Raw genomic sequence first — 13237 nt, 5'->3', positions numbered from 1 at the left:
AGTAGTTGTTGTTGATTAGTTTTACTTAGAAGAGAATGCAGAAATAAAAGATTTTATTCTCTACAAATGTGAAGGATATTGAAATTTAAAAAAATAAACACTTGAAATTTTAAAAAATAAACTCTTTTCTTAAATTAATGTTTTTGTGCAACAGTATGGGAAACTTAAAGTGAACATGAAAAAGAAATCCTGCAGTCTATAAAGATTGATAAATTCTAGAGCAGAATTCTTTTTTTTTTTTTGAGATTATCCTGGGATCTCCCCTACTGAACACCTTAAAAATTGTGTCCAAAAGCCATAGTTCAGGAATGATAAATGGAAAAAATGAGTTTGGCAGTGGCATAGACTAGAAGTGTGTACCAGGAGTTTCAGAGTGTAAATGAAGGCTTCTATAAAAAAGTTGAGAGTTATGCCCCAGGGTTTGTATCTCAAATCATAAATACGCCATGCAAATATAATTTCATATACTGATGTAAACACTGCTCATGACTTAGCATTCTCTGAATACTTTCCTCTTTTAAGCCGTGTGGTTTCAGGAAATTAATTAGGATGCTCTGCAGTGCATGTTGTAATCTGATTTTGGGTTACATTTTGTCTGGTTTGAACAATGTTCAATGCCAGAATCATGCCTGCCTTTTAGTATTAACCTAATTTTTAAGACCACAGGCAGATTTTGCAACTGTAATAGATCAGAATGAAACTGAAGTATTATTGTGCCTTATTTAAAACAATGAGCCGTGACCAAGAGTTATTAATTCTACAAATAAGAAACTTTTTATTCCTATAATTTTTTTGCTTTTATTTTTAGGCAAACTAAGTGCAACTTTAAAAAAATTTTCTCAGAAATATAATGTTACAATGCTTGCTTGTTGCACAAAAATAAACTATTTTTTTTTTCATTTCTGTGTCAAATCCTGCAGAACATCCCATGTCCACTGAACTGAGCAGTGCTCTTTTTAAGTTTTACAGACTGAGGAATAGCCAGAAATATATGGCTTCCAGTCTTCAGTCATGTACGTCTCTTGTGGATCAGCTGTCACATCTGCTGGGAGATGACATGCAGACCATGTCTAGGTTATAAGAGGAAAAAAAGATACTTCATTTTTAAAACAAAAATAGGCTGGCAGTGGGTTGTCTCTGGACGCATGCTTTCTTTTTTCGTGGCAAACAATTGGCACAGGGGTCTGGTGCACAACAGTTAAGGAAAGTTCTTCTCAGCTGATAAGACTGGAGCTTCCCTGGGGGGTCTGTGAGCTCCTTGCATCTGGCAGCGTGATCACTGCTGTGCAAGAGACTGTAAAGGGCAGTAGGTGAGGGGACAAGCTGTCCAACTCTAATTTGATTACAAGCAAGGACTGAGAGTAAGGTCGAAAGGAAAGAAATGTTTGTGGGTGGGGTTTTTTTGTTTGTTTGGTTTGGTTTGTTTTCGTTTGTTTTGGTTTATTTTTTGTGGGTTTTTCGTATGTAAGTAAAGAAACAAATAATAATAACAATTGGCTGTAATTAGACTTCCTGAAATGAAGCAGCAGTAAGGTGGAAGGAGAACAAGGATAGAAGTGAGAGGTTTTGTAGGGGTTATTATTGTCAGTTGATTAGTTCTGCTTGATCCCTAATAGAAGGAGAACCTTCCAATCAGAGTGGCCCAAATGCAAAATGGAAAAGGTACAAAAAGAAAAGAAGAATATGACAAACAGAATATGACAAAACAAAAAAATTACAAACAGACTGAACATTCCATTCTCAAAGTGCTGAACAAAACTGCCTTAAAACATGAGAGGAGTACTCAAGAAAATTTCCCAAAAGTGAATGACTCTTTGATTCAGATCACAAGAGTTCTACAAGCAATGATGACATTTTAATATATTTGCCCTCTTGCACACTCAAAGTGCAGAAGCTCTAGGCATGAATGCAACAATGCAAAGCAGAATAGAACTGCTTTAAAACCTGAGTTATTGCCTACTCAGTAATAAGACATTTGATATCTTTCAGGGAATTATAATGTGGTTGTAAAAATGTTTTCCCAGCCTGACACTTAGGTATTCAATCCAGCAGCACATTTGTTTTCATAATATTTGAAAAACCTGTTTGGTTCTTTTTCAAATTACAGTAGTGCAAATGAATAAATAAAAATAAAACTTAAAAGAAAGAAAAAGGGAATTACTGCTTTCAGATGTTCTTCCACACTTCTCTTAACTCAAGCAGTGCATTGTTTTTTTTAAATGTAATTTTGGAAGCCCTTTCAGTCCACTCTGTAGTGGTTGTGTACTGGTACTTTTGGCTACTCAGAGAAATAAACATTTTAAAATAACTAAATGCATAATGTTGGAAAAACTGCTCCTGCAAATGTTTAGCCACAACATACTCAATGAGAAATGTCAGACAGTTTTAAAACTAGAACATGTGGAAGTTGCACTGAGACATATAATAATACACCACAACAGGGGTGCACATTAGCAGATTGCTGGTATACTTCTTGGATGTCATGTTAGTCTGGAGACCAGTGTCTGAGAGACTTCAGTGTCTTCAGAAGTGGGTTAATAGCCTTCATGATTTAGCTCCAGCTGGCAACTAAGCCCCACAGTCACTCACTCTCCCCCACAGAGGAATAGGAGAGAGCACTGGAAGAGTAAAAGTGAAAAAAATTGTGTGTTGAGACAGAGACAGTTTAATAGGGAAAGCAAAAGCTGCACACACAAGCAAACCGAAACAAACAATTCACTGACCACTTCCCACAGGCAGGCAGGTGTTCAGCCTTCCCCTGGAAAGCAGCATCCCTCACAAATAACAGTGACTTGAGAAAACAAATGCCATCACTCCAAATGTCTCCTCCTTTGTCCTTCTTCCACTAACTGTACATGTTGAGCACGATGCCCTATGGGATGGAATATCCCTGGGGTTATCTGCCCTGGGTGTGTCTCCTCCCAGCCTCTTCTGCACCCCCAGCCTCCTCACTGGTAGGGTGAGAAGCAAAAAAACCTTGACCATGTGTGACGAAAACACATCTGTATAGTCAACACTATTCTCAGCACAAATACAAAACACAGCCCTGTACTGCCTACTTTGAGGAAAATTATTCTAGATAAAATCAGCACATTAGAACAATCCTGTACATGGTTACTAATTTGTCTTACATGTAGCTTGCAAGTTAACATATTTCATTGTATTCTAAAGTTTCATGTATTGTATCTTTTCACTTTGAATAATAAATATCAGGAAAATAATAATTTCAAAAATAAAATATATTGTGTATAAATTTATATAGGTTTTATAGTGGTTTAAGTAGTTTAAGATGTAACAGCTATTATAAAAAGAAAATTTTAAAAACCAGCAACTAGTATGGAATATTGAAGAGACCTGCTTTAGCTTTTACTTATGTAAATTTAATTACCTGTTAATGCTCACTCCTGTTATGGGCTTGATGGTGCATGACAGTCAGTAGATGATAGAGATTTAAAATTGCTTAACTGAAAAAGCTTGTAAGGGGTTTCAAATGTTTCGATTTAACTAATTGAAAATATGCAGTCCGTTCAAATGCTGTGTGCCTTTTTATGGGCAGAATAGAACCCTTCTCAAGGTCTCCAGTGCTTGATGCACCATATAAGAAGTAGTAGCAGTAAGATTTTAGTCTTCAGAATAGATATAAGCTTAGAAATTACTTTCACAGGGATAGTCATAGTGTAATCATATCAAAGGCATTTTGTAATCTCCCTTATACATTCTGTTTATGCTCAGTCAAAAAAACCAAAATGCTTCCAAAGAAACTGCAGAGTAGTAATATTACACATCACTTGATTTTAGTGTCCTTTGCCTGTTTGTTTTGGCTTTTTAGTTTTTTTTTTTCCCACGGCTACAGTGCCATGTGTCCAAAGAATGCCTGTTGGTATATCTGAAAGCATGTATATAATTCCATTGAAAAATAAGGGTGAGATTTTTCTCACCTATTGTCTTAGTGAGAGTTACTACCACAGATGATCAATGGTAGCAAGTTCTTACCTTTGGAAATTGACTTATATCATCCTAAAGTGTCACTTTATACATTGAATAAAGGATAGTCCCTGTTGCCATTTAGATGTTTAGCTATAAATCAGATAAACATCTATTTATAACACTACCTATAACATCTGAACAGCAGGTTTAAAAACATACTTCAGGAAGGAAGTAGCACACTTTCTGTTTAAGTAAAATATATGGAAAAAAAAAGATTTATCTTCTCTGAAAAGGCAGTGGAAGCTGCAAGTGTATCTGCTTAATGAGACAGAATGATGTTAAAGGATCAAAGTCAAGTTTAATTATTTACATCTTTGTGGTTCGACAGACTGTCCATTGTAATTAAAGTAAGATAAACCCACAGGACTACAGTGTGATTCCTACAAAGAATGATAACATTCTTCCATATGTCAGGAGCAAATCCTAGTCAGTCGAATATAATTTTATATGGTAATGATCAACATTGCAGCCTGCTTGTCCAGTGGTATGAAATTACACTAAATCATTGCATTGCAACAACACTCCTAAGTGTCTGAAGAAATGTATGTGTTCTAATAGTAATTAATTTTTAAGAGAGTAAAAACAAAATACAGAACTCATTTTGATGTGTCCTAATCTAATAAATTAATAAATTGAAAACAAGGATTCATCATCTGGGCTGTCACTTTAACTGTAAGTTCTTTGCAAAATACCTGTCTCTGTGTGTGCTATTTACTTTGTGAGTACTGGGAATGCCCACTGGACTGTTTTTTTAACTTTTTTTTTAAATCTGAGGGAGACTAAAAGCGTGAAAAGGTGAATTTTCTTTGAGCCACACAGATCTCTGAGTACAGGTACACATTGAGGTTTTGAACAGGCTGATACAGGGCAGTACTGCTTCCTTTTCTTCCAGTTTTTTAGTGCAAGCTTGTCAGATAGGATTTCTCAGTACTTATTCTGGATGGCAAAACTAAATGTTATAAAAGTTGTTTGGTTTCTTTGACTTTAAATCTGTGCTGTCTTCATTTTCTGTGAATTACATTTTGAACTTTGAAAACACCTTCAGCTTTTTGGAGACAACAGCCATTTTTCCTTGAGTAAGGCTTGGAGGGAAAATACATACCAGTTTCTCACATTGCAATGTCTTTTTTTGTTTAGCTTATTTTGAAGCTTTCATTTTGCAGAAGAGCTCAACACAAATTAGGGTTCTGCCTTGGAGTTAACACAGACACGCTGAAACAGATCCTAAACAGGTATAAGGCAGCAGAGATGCCACAGAAGTGACTGGAAGAGTATTCCATGTCAGAGACGGGTCTCTGTGTTCTCTGTGGTTTCCTTTAGAACTGAGACCAAATATCCATGTTTTTAAGAAATCCAAACACAACAATAATCTCAGATTTTTTTTATTCTGCTTGTCAGAATGGATTCTCCAGGATTTAAGAGAACTGTGGACCTTGAAAATGGCCTGGTGTCATGCACACTCCACATCTCCACATGTGCTTACAAATTGCCAACAGCAATTTTGTGGCTATGTGCAGTCCTGGTCGTAATAAGAAAATTTTAAAAAGAATGGCAGGAATGGCTGTTTTTCTGAAGATTTTGCAATGAGATGATTGTCAGTATTTTAAAATCAAGATGACAAAACTAGAATGTTGTCAATAAAATCAAAGTATGGGGCTGATAAGAAAAAATATGTTACTCAAAAGTTAACATTATTGAATCCAATAATAACTCAATAGCACTTTTTCTAATGGAGTAAAGTTATGCTGTATATTGCACCAAGTGAAAGTAAAGACAGTATTTCTTAAGATACATTCACAGTATAAGAACAGCATTGCTGAGTTCTGTGGAATTCACAAGGAATTAATATATTACAAATTTATTTTCCTAATAGAAAATTAAGTAAATTTCAGTCTTCCATCTATGAAAAAGTAACTACATACTTGTGGAGAATTTTTTGTAGATGGTAGGCATTTTCAATAAATTAAAATAAGGTATTTTACAGCTATCCTTTTTTTGCCATTTTCACTTTAAACTCAAAATTTCTGATCAAATATTTGCAGAATTTCCTCCAGAATGCCTTGAATCAGATCCTGACCTAGTCTTTTTCAGACAGGAGGTATTGCACAGTGTATGTAGTAGTCACATTTTTCACATGGTGTGTATTGTCCTGAGTAATTTTATGTTAATATATAAAATTATTCTTGCACAAGCTACCAAATCAGACAGTTACTGTCAGGTGATAAGTTTTGATGTTGTTGCATTATATTAGCACTATGACTGTGCTGAGCCAGTTTAATTTCTTGTTAGAACATTTTATCAAGACATAAAATAAATGAGATATAGTTTCTACAAGTTTGGTCAGTATTACCTAGATATGAATAAGTCATTGAAATCTCAGTGTATCACTAAGTAGAAAGTATAAAGGCTTGACCATCATACCATTTCTTAATTTTTTTTACTGTAATCCTCTCAACTCAGCATTTCCAGCAATTTCATGTTAGGATGTAGTCTTAAAAGAGCACAAACTAAAATATATTGTAGGCGATATATCTGTAGACCGCCTTTTGTTTTGTAGGGTTCTTTCCATCACTGATACGATTTCCAGATCTAGGCATTGTGCAATGGAGCAGAAAATCTTCTGCCCTCCTCTGCTTCCCAGACCCAGAGCCAACATGGTAAAAATACTGGAATTAAACGTCTGGAATAATTTCACAGATTTCTTTTTATAGAATTATTAATTGGAAATTATTTAAGAGTAAACAAAGAACACAAGTGAGAAAGTATAATTGTATTAGCAAAATTAGAACATATTGAAATTGTGTCCTAATATGTGAGGACTGTATATCTGCAAAATGTTCTTAAACCAAACTGCAGTAAATAAGTGCTTTGTGCCTTTGTGTTCTTTGTGATACGTTTTAAGAATCCAGGGGTAACATAATTAAGTGCCACTTGCCAATATTTTCCAGTGCTGTGTAAAGTTAACTGCACATATAAAACATATTGTCTCCTGCTGCTGACTTTTTATTGTCCTGTGTCTGTATTAAATGCTGGACTGGTATGCTTAAGGATATAATTCTGTGCAGGAAACCACAATAAGGTCTGGGAGTAATTGCAACACAAGATCAAGATTAAAAGATATATTTTTTCAAAAATCACTCGACATTTTTATCTACAGAGTTTCTCTAAATACAGTAATTCTAATGGTCAGTTCATGGATAAAGGTAAATGTGAGTGAGAGCAACTGATAGTTAATGCTGCCACATACCTAAGCAGTTATATAAGCCTTGATCAAGCCATGACATTACCTTGTCATCTGGCTCAACACTCAGTTTGAAAACCATTCCGTTATAATGTTTTACAATTCTTCTAGCCATGAACATTTTGGCTTTAAGATTAGGAGTTTGGCTCAGTTTTCCACTGATGGAAAAGTTGTTCTTGAGAGCAATTGCCAGCCCTGGAGATCTATACAAGACATGGTTGAACATGGTCTGCCTTCCATTATAGTTTGTTCCAATGAAGATTTTATTTCTGATGAATGAGGTCAGGAGAAAAAAATCGTTAAATAAAAGAGGCCTCTTCCTCTTTGTTTTAAGCAGCAGGCTCCTTGTCCTTGATACAAAGCGAAAGGTTACCCTAGACCCCGGACTCTTGCCATTTTGCACAAAATTCCCTTTGAAATACTTTTTTATTTTCATTTGAGAGGGAGAATAATTGATTTATGCTTCAAATGTTTCAGAGACAATTCAAACTGAGTCCACAGCAACAGAACAAGCAACACTGTAATCCATACAGCATGTGCCATCTGTAGAGGATGTAATTGCAGTAGTATTATAAGCTGTTCTCTGTTGGCCAAACATGTGGAGCATTCTCTAGATGTTCTATTCGGATGAAAATGCTTAATGCCGCGGTATTTTGATTTGGGATGAACATCCAGGAACAATGTTCTGATCCTAAGCATTGAACAACAGCATCAAACAGAGCATTTAAAGATGGGCTTGTAAAACACAAGAACTTATAAACCCCACACAGACCTCCTTGGTGTCAGAATGGAAGAGCTGCACTTTAGAGCTTCAGTATGAGATTCATAAAATATGCTTAATTGCCATCAGGCAGATTAATCTCATCTCGATCTGAGATCTTAATTCACACCAGTGAGTCCAGTCTGACCAAAGAAATAACAAACCAGTAATTACTTTCTTGCTGTAGAGGGCAAAGAGTAGAAAATATCAGTTACTGTTTTGTTGTTAAAATTGATTGCTTAAAATAATGCATAAACTTAGAGAAGTCATAATTTTTAATGGTGACACCTTATTGTCATTTGTTGCCTCAATTATGTGTGCTGCCTTCCACAATATAGTGACTGGCAGAGTTGTTTTCCTTATCTGTCTCTCAGAAGTGTGTTCTCAGAACTCTGGCAGGCATGAACTTTTCAGAGGTTCATTCACCCCTGTGGGAGAAATTCATTCTGTGTCACATCACAATTGCCATATATATTTTGTTGATTTGTTTCTGCTGAGGTAAGATTTTCTGTCCAAATCCTCAGCTCCTGTGAGCACATCACACCAAGAAAAGCAGCCTTAGGAGGCAGCTTGAAGCTTAGATGCTGGATCACAGTAAGAGGTACAACATATTGAGTGTTGGGAATCCTGACCAAAAAGAAAGAAGTGCCTATGGAATTTAAGCAGTAACCAAATAAAGGTTGTCAGATTGAAAGTGTGTGGTGTGTGACCTTAAAGAAAAGAGGGGTCAGTAATAAATTTCGTATAAAACCTACCTACTAAATACACGGTGTTTCTGAAAAACAAGTAAATAAAATTACGCTTTTTGATGCAGTCACCATATCTGCCAAAGACACAGTTTTGGATCTTTTCCATAGGTATTTTTATTTGTATTTTTCTCTACGTGTCTTGCCAAGGTCCTACACAGTCACTCTGGCAGCTGAGATTTGAGGTCAGAATTTCAGTCCAGTGCCTTACCCACAAGTTCACCTTTATGCTTACATACTAGAGACATATTTTGAAAAGTTTGGTCTGTATTTAAGATTGCAAACAGATTTCCTATCTTCTACAGTAAACATTTCAAAAAGGGATAGTTTTTGGTTTGAGGTGACAGGAGGATCAAGCACTCAACAATTGCCCTTCAGAAGTGGAGTGTAAGGCTGCAATAATACATTTAATATGGGCATTACCCATTCTACCTAGCTTCAGCTAGAAAGAGAGTTTCGTTCACAGCACTTTTATATTTTTTAACCTGCTTCCATCATTTGAGGTTCCTCAATATTTCAGTGCTTGTAGCTCTTGAAGATAATGCTGAAATGCAATTTGAAAAATAAACTTATTTGAGGGCTCTAAGTTCTGAACATTTTGTAATTTTGTTATTAAACACACAGATTTAAATCACATCAGGGCCCCAGTCTTGACATCTTGGTTTTGGCATCAAGCAGGTTTCAGTAAGACACTGTTTATATTCAGCAGCTTGCTCTCAGTATGCACCTTAACATCAGAGCCTCTACAGATTTTGGTCTAAAGATAAGCTAATCTTCATACTGCTCATTTATCACCTAAACACACCCCAATGTGTTTTAAAGATCTTTTTCACTTCCATTGCCTTCCGACCTGAATGATGAGTATTTTTACCTTTTGTTTCACTTGAGCAGTGGCATAGAGAAGATCCCAGACTGCATGCAGCAGAAGGGTTAGCAGGTGTATTTACAATGTTTTACAAACGTGTCTTGCAAAATTGAAGGGTGCCTTCTTTTTTAGGTATAAATTCTGCAAAGTATTGCAGACCTTGCAGGTGAAGACTTGGCTTTTTTTTCCCAATTGGTTCATGGAATCTCCTGAGTATTTTTTTTCAGAGTAAGAAAGAATAATGTATCATTAAACGTAGCAAGTGAAAAAGAAAATGAAGAATTATTTTCTTGGATATTGATTCTTCATATGTGGAATTAACACTGCAGGGTGTAGGTGTAGAAGTGCATGGTATGTGATCTTAAAGAAAAGAAAGCCAAGTAAAGCATTATTTATAAAATCCACCTACAAAATATATAGTGACAGTTAAATAAGTGACAAGTAATTAAAGCAATTTCTTGGTACTTAGTCTTGCAAGTACAGTTAAAAACATGATTAAAGAATATGAATTACCTCGAAATTAAGGGGAAGAATTGAAATATACTGGTATTCTTGATGGTCTGCACATCAATGTGATGGGGATGTAGTCAGAGTTCTAGGCTCTGTTCCTTGGATTCAGGACATTCTCTACATTAAAAAGCAGCTTGATGTAGGCATTAGAATCCCTTTATATGTCGGAAGCTGGACATATCATCACAAGGAGAATCCTTCACATTCCTATTTCAAAGCATATTGGTTCAGAGTTATTCAGAGTAAGCCGCTATTGTATCATTTAACAATAGCTTGTTTTTAATGATGACTATTGTTTGAACAATATTATTTTCACTTCTAAAATTTGGGGTTTTTTTACTAAGTCCAATGAAAGTTAATTTGCAATTTAAAAATTAATTAGCAGAAAACTTCAGGGTGGCATGTAATTATGAAAATCTTTTTTCATTTTTCTCCTTTGTTGAGTTCAAGATAAGTATCCTAAAATGTGACACTGATTTTCCTTAAAATATTCCAGACTCCTATAATCATTTAGCTTGGAAAGCTCCTTTTAGGTCCTGTAGTCCAACTCAACACGGCCATATCTATCACTAAACCATGTCCCTCAGTGCCACAACTATATATCTTTCAACCTTGTGCAAGCTGGTGACTCACCACCTTGAACTCAACCAGTTCCCTGCACATCCTGTTCCAATCTTGAAAACCCTTTCTATGAAGAAATTGTCCCTATTATCCAACTGAATAGGGAGCATTTCAGGGGTGTATTCCATCACTTCAGTCCAAAGGCAGAGAAACAAAAACCTTAAAGGTTTTCTAAATTATCTGCTCGTAACAATAAACAATATTCCTGGGGTTTTTATTATATAATATTAGAAGTAATGTTCAGAAAACGGCCTGTTACAGCAGACAGGCTAACTACTTATTTAGAGATATTTAAAACAATATCTGGGATTTGTAAGATAGCTCTGCATTATTATAGATGCTGTTAGCTGTCTGTTAGGCACTGAGGCTTGGCAAGTGTTAGAGTAATATAAACATGTTACATGTGTTGCATGTTAGAGTAAACTAACTAAATTAAACAGTTGTCTATATGAGGTTTATATGAAAATTGAGCCAATTTAGCTTGACTTACTTTCTGGCTCTCAGAAAAAAATATATTAACTAAATTGTTAAAGCAGGAAAAGTATAAGACATAGCTACAAGCCTGTAGTGAGTAATGTTGGAGGGCAGAGAGAGGAAATTCTTAGTTCATACAAATTTTGGCTCTGAGTCTGGGTTAATATTTATCTGTACTGGTTATTTGTCTTCTATGCAGTTGTCTGATCCACAATCAAGCAAGTTAAGGACTTATGGCCGTCAGTGAAACTCAGTGAGGTCACTGATGTTTGAAAATTATCTTACCTGTTGTTCACTGACTACATGATTAGGAAATGTGCAAGGACTGGCTTGGAAAACGAAGGAAAGAAGTTGGAGACACATATGCAACTGAATTTAATTTATAAAAGAGGCAAATGCCATTCCAGAAAGTTATTAAAAGCATGTTTCTCATTAGAGTTAAGATGTGTTTATTTTGTGCTACCTTACACTGTGAGCAATTTTAGGGGAAGCGGCACTTTTGCTGAAAGACACAGAAATTGGAGATAACTTGTCATAAATAATACAGATGATAAGCAGTTTAGAAAACATGGTTCCCAAAGCAGGTATGAAAGAATTTCATTTGTTTAGTCTGGTAAAGAGAAAAATGAAGACGGGCTATGATAACAGGCTTCAAATGCATAAAAGGTTATTGCAAGGAGGATGGTGATCAAGTGTTTCCATCTCTGTAATAGACAGAATGTGAACTAGTTAGATTAATTGGTAGCAAGGACCATTTATATTGGATTTTAAGAAAAACTTTCACATCAAAAGGCCAGTTCAATACACAAGCAAGCTACTTGACAAAGCAGCAGAATTTCCATAAACTGTTGGATGAACTTCCTTCAGACATTAGGTATAGATTATACCTTGGACAAAATTTCTGGAATGGCAAATTATCAGGTTTATATCTCCAGCTCACTGATAAAATAGTAGCAGTAGTAATGAGTACTAGGCAAATAGAGATTAACTAAATTTCCAAAGTGATTCAGTAATAAATTGCTTGGTTGTTTTACTGGATATTGCCAAATTTTGTGTGACTCATTAGTAAGTGATTCATAAGCAACAAAACTAGCATGAATTTTCTTATTTGCTATGTTCCTGTAGCTAACTATTGTCTTAATGATTAAATGAATAGTTTTTAATTCATTTGCAGATTCAATAGAAATGAGGATGTGAACTTCTATTTAGCAAATTAGGCATATTGATGCTAGGTTTATTTTTCTTAGTCCTTTGGATTCTTTGGGAACTATCTACAAAGACTATATTCGAAATTATTGAATTAAATCATATCCCTAATAGAAAGCATAAAAAATTGCAATTATCATCTGAAAGACATGTGGGACAACTCCACGGTATATAAACCAGCCTGTATTATATAATTTCTGCAAGATTTGTGAACCAGAGAATGAAAGTATTCTAATAGCTAATAGACCGCAAAGGAAATTTAGACCTTATGGAGTAAATTAGATTTTCTTTAATAAGATAACAAGTTTGACAGATAAAAGTAATGTGTAGATATACCAAATTTTATAAACTTTCCATTAGTCATCGTATCTTATTGCAGTTAAAAAAAAATCAAAATTATGAAGTAGCAGTAAAACACATTGGCAGAAAGTAGTAATCAGAAAAAAACCCAACTGAACATACAGAAGTTCCATATTAGGCCTGATGCTATTCAGGATTTTAATCACTGCCCTGGACATAAACATAATTTCTTAGATATCTGTACAAACTAATGGCATGAAAAACATTCTGTGGCAAAGGCGAACTGTCATGCTCTGACTCTAAGTAGGGAAAGAAAAAGCCAGAAATTTTTTATTTGTATCTCTGTGGTAGGATACTATAGACACTAGAGATGCTGTAACAAATAAAAAAAAAAAAAAGAAGAGAGAGAGAGAATTAAGATAATTAAATTTTATCAGAGGAGGAACCATATGCATTATGCTGAGCTGAAAGAATTTTTACTATTCAGAAACATAAGGAGTGAGTTGATTTTAGACCTTCAGAGAGTA

The sequence above is a fragment of the Sturnus vulgaris genome, chromosome Z, assembly GCF_052056855.1.
Source record: "Sturnus vulgaris isolate bStuVul1 chromosome Z, bStuVul1.hap1, whole genome shotgun sequence".
NCBI classification, from domain to species: Eukaryota; Metazoa; Chordata; class Aves; order Passeriformes; family Sturnidae; genus Sturnus; species Sturnus vulgaris.
The sequence above is the reverse complement of the archived record's forward strand: the minus strand, read 5'-3'. Positions refer to the sequence as shown.